The 10,047-nt window shown below is 35.8% G+C and overlaps 1 long non-coding RNA gene across 1 annotated transcript; it reads right to left on the bottom strand.

The window, feature by feature from the left end:
* Positions 1-428: 428 nt before the first annotated feature.
* Positions 429-9,783, bottom strand: LOC122237042. The gene is made up of 3 exons (XR_006215241.1): positions 9,664-9,783; positions 2,864-2,889; positions 429-739 (listed from the first exon to the last, which is right to left on the bottom strand). It is a non-coding gene; the product is annotated as an uncharacterized LOC122237042 (long non-coding RNA).
* Between the last annotated feature and the right edge of the window lie 264 nt (positions 9,784-10,047).

A 10,047-nucleotide genomic window follows, 5' to 3' on the forward strand; every position in this document is an offset into this window, starting at 1 on the left:
TCTCTTCACATCATGGTCATTACTTCTGAACAAGCCAACATTATTTTTTTTTAATTTTTTAACGTTTATTCATTTTTTGAGAGGCAGAGAGAGAGAGGGAGAGACAGAATCAGAAGCAGGCTCCAGGCTCTGAGCTGTCAGCACAGAACCCGACGCAGGGCTTGAACCCATGAATCATGAGATCTTGACCTGAGCTGAAGTCAGATGCTTAACTGACTGAGCCACCCAGGTGCTCCCAACATTATTATTTTTTTTAACGGAACAGTACAAATGCCTAACTGGTCTGTCAGTCACCAGTCTTATTCCTCCTCCACTCCCTTCTCCAGAGTGACCTGTTTTAGAAATACACAATGTATCATGGCATACAGCAGTTTATAAGCTATCCAATCACTTTCATGAATTCTGAATGTAGTCATGTGGCATGCATGCAAGCTCCAGCCCTTGCTTAACTCACCAGCATCAATTCCTCTTGCACGGTGCCATCCAGATCTCTAGCCATGTGGCCATTATTTCCACTCTTAGTTTCTAAATGGGTCATAATCTCACATTCCTTCTGTCTTCCCACATGTCTCTCTTTGGCCTGGAACATTGCCTCCCATTTCAGCACCTTACCCTTTCATTATACTCATGTGCTGCTTCCTTAGGCTGATGCCTTCCCACTTTTCAGTTTTTAGTTTAGAAGATCTTCCTTCCAAGTGTTATTTCTTGATTCTCTCAACCTGGGAACAGCGACATTTTCCTGCAAAGGGCCAATAGAAAATATTTTAGTTTTGCAGACCACATCAGGTCCCTGCCGTATACTCCTTGTTATTGTTTTGTTTTGTTTCTAATCCTTTAAATTGTAAAAGCATTCTTAGCTCTCAGGCCATCCAAAATAGGCCAAGGCAGCATTTTGCCTATGAGACTATAATTTGCCACCCCCTACTCTAGATACTTCTTTAGATGTGTTCTTAAGAGCATGTACTAATATTGTAATAATTGAAAACTGTTTTAAAAATTTAATTAATTAATTATTTTGAGGGGTGGTGGTGAGCAAGCAAGTGCACGAGTGGGGCAGGAATAGAAACAGAAGGAGAGAGAATTCCAAGCAGGCTCCACGCTGTCAGCACAGAGCCTGATCCGGAGCTTGAACTCACAAACCGTGATATCATGACCTGAGCTGAGATCAACCCAGGTGCCCCAAATTTTCATTTTTAAGTGATTTTAAGTTTATAGAAGAGTTTAGTACCATATACCCTTCACCTAGCTTATCCTTATATTAACATATAACCATAGTACATTTATTAAAACTAGGACATTTAAATTAGAACATTGGTAACTAAGTAAAAAACTTTATTTGGATTTACCAGCAAGTAGTTTGTCCACTAATGTCTTTTGTATATGTGTGTGTGTGGTTCTAGGATCTATCAATAAAGAATAAATCTATCACTGCATTTAGCTATTGTTTCTTTTGTATTTTCTAATTTGTTACATTTCCCTTACCTTTATTTTTTATAACTTTGATAGTTTTCAAGAACAATAGTCCTATTTTGATGTCTATCAATTAGACTTTTTTTTTCCCCTGATGTTTCTCAAGATTAGATGTGCTTATGGATTTTTAGGAAGAATACCACAGAGGTGAACTTAATTTCCCCCTTACTTCACATCAGGAGGTACACAAAATTAAGACGGCTTATTCCTGATGATGTCAGCATGATCACTTGGCTAACGTAGTGACTGTCAGGTTTATCCTATATAAAGCCCCTAATTTTCCATTTTTGTCCTTTATCCTTCAAAAGCAAGCCACTAAGTTTCAATCAGCAGCCCACTCTTAAGAGAATGGGAATTATACATTTTATTATTTGACTCCACTACTGAATTTAAAGAGCAGAAACTGTTAGGTGGGAAACTAGGCATGAGTGACAGGAGGATGGACCTTAGACGTCCTGATGGAGAGCCCCAACAGAGGACCGCCCAGGGACCACCTCATTCCTCCCATCTAGCAGTGGGCTTGAGGTTACAACATCCTGGCAGAGGAAGAGTTAAGTTTGTCCTGCTTGTTGCACTTGTGCAGAAGGCAGCTGCTCGTCCTTATTTGACCTATGTCCTTAGAATAGAAATAATGTTGCAGTTTCCCAATCCAGGCAGGCATTTCCAGTGCATCTTGGGAAAGGACATGAGTAGTTGGCTAATTATTATAGAATCTAGCCTGTCACTCTAATGATGACACCCTAGGACCAGTCCTAAGGAAAAAAAATGATATAAGCCCACACCCTGGAGTTTCTGGGGCCATCCTCTCTCTTGACTGACCCCCTCCTCCCTTGGAATGTACTTTAATAAAACTTTGCTCTGCTAATAATTTTGTTTCACTGTCCTGTAATTTTTTACTGTGGCAGGGAAAAGAAGTGAGGCTTTTTTTCCTTTTCCATCTCTCAGTAACAAAACCTTTTGTTTTTTGGTTTTGTTTTGTTTTGTCTATTTCTATATACCCAGCATGTTATCAGGCATAGTGTTGATTAATTTATGTGGAGTAAATAACTTGTTATGACCATCTGACTTTTTCTTTCTACATTTTTCCATAGCTTATATGGCAGTAGGGTAGAAAATAAAAAGAAAGCAAGGAAAAATAACCACCAAGCAAATAAAGAAACAAACAAAAGCCTTAGCCTGTAGTTAGAAGTCATGAAATTTTAAAATTCATTCCATTTATGAATTGTATATTTGGGTAAGTAGTAGCCACTTTAAATTTTTGAAATTTAATTGTTGCAAAAGGCAGGGAGATAACAAGACTACAGTATTATGTAGTTTTTAAAGTGTCAATGTTGGAAACCTAACTGCATTGGTTCAAAGTGACCAGCTGTATAAGTTTGATCAGGTTACTTACCCTTCTCTGATTCATTTTCCTCATCTCTGAAATAAGGATAAGAATAGAAGTTCATAAATTCTATTATTTACTTCATAAGTTATCTATTTTCTAAAATTATTTTTAGGACTAAACACCCTAACATATACAAAACCCTTAGGATTGCTCCCAGATCTATAAATGTTAGTTAATATTGCTATTTATTAGTATTAGTACTATACTCTAAGCACAGAATTAGGCAATTTATATAAATACAACCTTTATTTAAATTGTAAGATTTAATACAAATATCCTATTAGTAAGAAAGAAAAACCCAATATGGTTTTTTTGAGAAAAATTCAAAATTCAAAATAATGGCTTCCTTTGTGAATAGCAGAGTCCAAGTTAGAATCATGTGGAATTCAGTGCATGATGAGGGATACGAACATTAAGAAAAATCTCAATTTGCCTTTAAGTTTATCTAAATTTTATAGTTAAAAGAAATTTTCTATTTATTATGTATTAAGTAAATTAAAGACATGTATATTGATTTCTCATAATATATTGAGAGATTTGGAAGATTGGTAACCTGAAAGTAAATACAGTGGCTGAATAGTCATTCCCAAGAACATTCTGATATGAAAGTTCAGGAAGAATTTTTCTCCCTTTTTCGGCACTTCATTCCAGTCCTACTATATTCGAATCTATATATTCTGATCATTTCTTACCCAGCTCAGCTATCTTAACGCTAATCTGTTGCAGATCCATTCATTGCCATATTCCAGAACCCTATTTCTAACAGTGTCCTAGGCATCAAACCTAGATGTTACAAAAGCCTACAAACATATTAAAATTGAACATACACAAATCCTACCTCTCATGCATATTGGCAGTTATTGTTTTTTACACTATTTTCTCTCTCATAGTTAATATTATAAAAAGATTAAACAGAGCTTCTATTATTCTTCTTAGGATATGACTCACTCTTGTACTGTTTGTACTGGTATTTCAGTAAAGCATATCAAATGAACCACAGGAAGAGATTGTCCTGTACATCTTGTGAATTTCATACGTGATTCTGGAAATGGAAGGTGGGAGTAGAACTGAATTCACTACTTCATACCGAACAATGAGTGACTAGAAATACACAGAGGAAATATGGAAAAGAGAAGAGCCTCTGGCAAGTCTATAAATCCTTTTTTTTTTTTAAAGACTGGACATTCTATGGGGGTAAGAATCATGGGCAAAAATGAAATGAAACATGGTTCACCCTGCTAAATACTTTTAAAGAATTTCTAAAAATTTTTCAATATCTCTCCTTGGTCTTCAGTAAATCCTATACTTTCCAAGAATGATTCTGCAGGTGTATCTTTCAGAGATAATTTTAAGAAATGCTGAATTATGTTCAAATGGGTGTTAAGAGAAAGTGATATAGCTCAGAAAGAACCAAAAAAAATAGGGAAAAGAGGGAGATATGATGACTTCTCAGTTGTGTAATATTAAAATTCATCCAAACAGGCCAAAAGCCTGAAATCAATTCCTTTGTCTTTGCCACTTCATCTTCCCTATCCAGCAAGATCCTTGATACATCGTTATAAATGTTCAAATCTATTCCACAGCCATAGTCATGATATAGAATATCATCATCTCTTCACCAGGGCTACTGTGATATTTTATGCTAACCTTTTTGGTACTGAGCATAAAGTGAGTTACTGCTTTCAAGCATGGCAACTAGTGACATACAAGGAGTGTCATGCCATACCAAGGAGGGCCAGTTTCCATCCTGAATCCCAGGTAGAAACATATTTCTTTCAGAGTGGCTTACACTTCTTTTCCCCACCATTTCATTGTGGTAAAGAATACTTGAGGGACAGAAAGAACCCAGACACACAATCGGGAAGTTGTATTAGAGGAGAAATATTGCAGGCATGTCATTAGGCAAAATGGGCCAACAGTGTCTTATTGATTATATACAGAATTAAGCAATTTTTAGAAATTAAACATTAAAAACATTATCCCTAAGCATAATAATTACAGCAAATATAAATTATTATGTGTCTATTTTTGTCAGTCATCTTAGTTTCGGAGCTTAACATCTACCATTTCCCATAATCTTCACAAAACTTATGAAATTGCTATTATTATCCCTGTTTAATGGGTGAAAAAGAAGGGCAAAAGAGGTTAAAACAATTGGCCTAAGGTCTTACAGCTGGCATTTTTTAGAGCCAAAACTTGAACATAGGCTTAACAGGCTGTAAGGATTATGCTACACCCCTCTCACAGAGTGAAACAAAGGCCAAAACCTTCTAATCTGTAGCTCTTACACAATTTTGCCTTGACAAGACTTATGTTGAATGAAGACACTTCATCAACATTCCTGTCTCTTTGAAACATCCCTCAGTCTAAAGGGTCTTCTACAGTGTTACTTGAATTATCTTCAAATAACAAATGGCATTACATCACTTTCTTATTAAAAACTCCCCATCCAAGTACAAATATCATATGACTTCACTCATATGAGGACTTTAAGACACAGAACAGATGAATACAAGGGAAGGAAAGCAAAAATAATATAAAAACAGGGAGGGGGACAAAACATAAGAGACTCTTAAATTTGGAGAACAAACAGAGAGTTACTGGAGGGGTTGTGGGAATGGGGATGGGTTAAATGGGTAAGGGGCATTAAGGAATCTACTCCTGAAATCATTGTTGCATTATATGCTAACTAACTTGGATGTAAGTTAAACAAACAAACAAACAAACAAAAACTCCCCATTAGCTGTGGCATAGCCACAGTTTGAGAGAAAGGTACAGAGATTTACCACATATCCTTGATCCTACACATGCATAGCCTACCCTATATCAACATTACTCACAACAGTGGTGCATTTTGTTACCAAGGATGAGCCTACATTGACACATCATAGTTACCCAAAGTCCATAGTTAATATGAGGATTCACCCTTGGAACTGTACATTCTATGATTTGGATAAATGTATAATGATATGTACTCATCATTATAGTACCATACAAATTATTTTCACTTCCCTAATATCCACTGTGCTATCTCTTCAAAATCCCCTTCCCCACCTCCCAGGCAACCACTAATCTTTTTATTGTCTACATGGTTTGGTCTTTTCCAGGATGTTATATAGTTGGACTCATACAGTATAGAGCCTTTACAGACTGGCTTCTTCTACTTAGTAATAGGCATTTAAGTTTCCTCCATGTTTTTTCATGGCTCGATAGCTCACTTTTTTGTAGGAATGAATAATATTCCATTGTCTAGATGTACTATACTTTATTCATCCATCCCCCTACTAATGGACATGTTGGTTCCTTTTAAGTTTTGTCAACTATTAATAAATTAGTTGTTATAAACAACCCTATGCAGGTTTTTGTGTGAATGTTATTTTAGAGCTCCTCTGGGTAAATACCAAAGAGCATGGCTACTGAATTGTATGTAAGAATATGCTTAGTTCTACAAGAAACCATAAACCTGTCTTCTAAAGTGGTTGTACCATTTTGCATTCCTGCCATCAGTAAATACATTCCTACTACATTCTCACCAGCATTTGGTGTTGTCAATGTTTCAGATTTTGGCCATTCTAATAGGTGTGTATCTTACTGTTGTTTTAATTTGGTTTGCTCCAGTGACATATGTGGAACATCTTTTCATATGCTTATTTGTCATCTGTATATTTTCTTTGGTGAGATCTGCTAAGGTCTTCAGCCCACTTTTTTAAACCAATTTTTTTCTTATTGTGAGCTTTAAGGGTTCTTTGTATAATTTGAATAATATTCCTTTATAAGATATGTCTCTAGTAAATACATTCTCCCAGGGTGTGGCTTGTCTTCTCATTCTCTTGACATTGTTTTTCACAGAGAAAAAGTTTTTAATTTTAATGAAGTCCAGCTTATCAATTATTTCTTTCATGGATTGTTGTGGCTTTGATGTTGTATCCAAAATGGCATCACCATACCCAAGGTTATCGAGGTTGTTTCCAACATTATCTTCTAGGAGTTTTATAGTTTTGTATGCAATATTTAGGTCTGTGATCCATTTTGAGTTAATTTTTGTGAAGTGATTAAAGGTTTGTGTTAAGATTAATTTTTTTTTTGCTTGTGGGTATTCAGCTGTTCCAGCTCCATTTGTTGAAGAGACTATCTTTGTTCCATTATTGCCTTTGCTCCTTTGTCAGAGTTTCAGTTGACAACAGTAATAGTAAGAGGCATTTAGGAGGTAGTATTAATAAGAGTTGGTAATAAATTGTGGAAGTGGATGTTTGATGGCTGGAGAGTATAACACATTTTCACACATTCTGTAAATAATATTCAGATTTTCCTGAATCAGCATTCAATGGAAGCAACTGTGGTTATCTCCTGAAGCAATATATGGATGTTTCTTTGAGATTCTGGGTATCTTCTTTATAATCATTTATTTTTGATTGTGAGGTGTCAGACAAAAAATCTCTCTGGTGCTTTATTTTTCAGGTGAGTTGTGAAAGGATAGAAGTCTTTGTTTTCTGCACATTTTCTCACTGAATTCATGACCTGAGTGACATTTTTCAAAAAAAGTTTAATATGGATTTGCAGTTTCAGTTTTCCACAACTATGGAAATATGGGGTTCACTTTACTTTAATGCTTCCTTTCTATCCACTTCTAAGGTCACAAGCAATCTACCGAATGCCTCCATTGTCACTTCAGAAATTGCTCAATCTCTAGGTTCTGTTCTCCATTTGTAAATATTTCTCATAGCTGGTTCTTAGCCTTTAATCTATCGGCCTTACCCAAGTTCTTCCTCTCAGTTTAGTTTCTGTGTTTTGACAATTCCTTGCTTATGATTTAGAATCTCAGCAAACTTATTCTTTGGAGAACACTTCTCAGATTTTTTTTATATAAGTAAAAGATGGGAAGATCTTATGATGAAGTTATAATTGTGGGATATGTCAATTGAATTTGGACCTCCATAATACGGGCTTACATTGTTTTTTCCCTAAATTTATAGATTAGGACTACTAAGGGAGGATTAACAATGAGTCTTCATTAGCATATTTGTAAACAGTAGAAGAATCCAGTCTTGCTGCTGTTCAAGATTAGCTTTAAGATGCAGTGGCAAAGTAAAATTAACAAACATCCAGGTGATGGGGCACCTGGGTGGCTCAGTCAGTTGAACATCCGACTTCAGCTCAGGTCATTATCTCGCAGTCCGTGAGTTTGAGCCCCAAGTCAGGCTCTGTGCTAACAGGTCAGAGCCTGGAGCCTGCTTCGGATTCTGTGTCTCACTCTCTCTCTGCCCCTCTCCTACTCATGCTTTGTCTCTCTCTCTCTCTCTCTCTCAAAAATAAATAAACCTTAAAACAAAATAAAACAACAACAACAACAACAACTAAAACATCCAGGTGAGTCATACCTGCAAAATAGACTGATGAGAATGATGGGACCTCTGTCCTGCAGATAATTCCTTTCTCTCTCTCTCTGTCTCTTATTTATTTATTTATTTATTTATTTATTTATTTATTTATTTATTTATTTATTTATTGCTTTGAAAAGATGGCATAGGTGGGAAAAGTTTAAAAGTTTAGATTTCAGCGGAGTAGGCTGGCAGATCCAGGTTTGAATGTGTGCACATGAAAAGCCTAAATGCAGATCCATACGGAGGCATCTACTACTAGCATACATCCAAGAAAAGTATTGCAAATGGCCTTCAAGACCTGTGTGATTAACCTAGGGATTTTCAGTACATAAAACCGCATAGAGTGTGATATATTTCAAAATAAAAAGTAATTCCTGAAGATTAAAAAAAAAAAGCAGAAAGATTCGTTCCGTTGAATAAGCTGAAATAAAGACATTATTCCCTTTAAAATATCACCTGACATGGAACCTTCTAAAACACCCCAGAATACACAGACAATGAAAGCAGTTTGCATCAGTGATAACTAATGTGGACTTGTTCAGCCAGCACATCAGGGCAAGCTCAAACTGTCTCACAAACAGACAGTAACAGCATCAGAGGCTCTTTGTACCACTTCATCTATATATTGTCTTCTCACTATGAGACCCAGAATCTCTTGCACCCTGAAAATTAACTAGCCTGCTGTATACACTGTGGGTAGTGAATATGGCCTCGGTACACTACCATCACCCTCATCTTTTCAGTAAAAAACAAAAAACAAAAAACAAAAAAAAAAAAACTCTGAGGAAACAGTTAACCAAGAAAAAAGGTGGAAGGCCAGTAATGATCTATACCATGAAAAAAAAGGAACTCACTGTTCAATTTCTTCAGATAAAAACTGTGACGAGACAGACTCAAATACCAGACCATACTGTAATGTTTCAGAAATTTCATTCTTTTAAAGTATCAGTGAACTAATTTAGAAGTAGAGTTAGGGGAAGGAGTAATTTTGGCTTTGAAGGAAAACTCCAATAAAAAGAGCATATAATAATTTGAAGCAGTTGAATATTTACGGAAAATAGACAAAAAGACGATAAGCAAAACAATAATTTAAAGTGGAATAATATTAAAGACCAACATCTCAGAACTCAAATCACTGAATCTGGAACCAAGATACTTTAAAACACAGAAACATATGCAAAGTCTCTCATCACACAAAAATTTCCCTCTTAACTAATGAGTAAAACAAGAAAGTAAAACTCACATCACAGAATATTTGGAAAACAAATTATTTAAAACTCTAAAAATCCTACCCTGGGAGAAATGTCTAAAGTTATAATGAAAGCAACATTCACAACCTTAAATACCCACGTTATTAGGCAAAAATTAATGTAAGTAAGCAGTTAAGCCTAGCAGAAACTAACTTGTCATGGTGACTGACAATACCTTTGGAAAGTTTGCTTCAGTGAATCCAGGTTTGCAATCAACTCTCAGGAAATTGTACTCGTCTTTGTTTGCACCGGTTAACAGGACCCGATGAGCAGGCAAGCACAAGGCCAGGGTGTCCTGAAGAGTTGCACACTAGGGAAGGAGAAGAATAAAGAGTTCTTTGTGAAGCAGTGGAAGTCAAGTATCTTCTATCTATTTTTTTAGAAATCAGAAACCCTGAATGAACTGTATTATACAAAAACATGGATAAGTGAAATTACTTAAGTGAAACATAAAAGGCTTATTGGTAAGAGGGTAGAGGAAGAGATAAACAGTTTACTGACAATCATCTTTTCTCTATGGCACTACAAAGACACCATCATCCTTGACCAAATGACTATG

This window comes from Panthera tigris, chromosome A3, assembly GCF_018350195.1.
Source record: "Panthera tigris isolate Pti1 chromosome A3, P.tigris_Pti1_mat1.1, whole genome shotgun sequence".
NCBI classification, from domain to species: domain Eukaryota; kingdom Metazoa; phylum Chordata; class Mammalia; order Carnivora; family Felidae; genus Panthera; species Panthera tigris.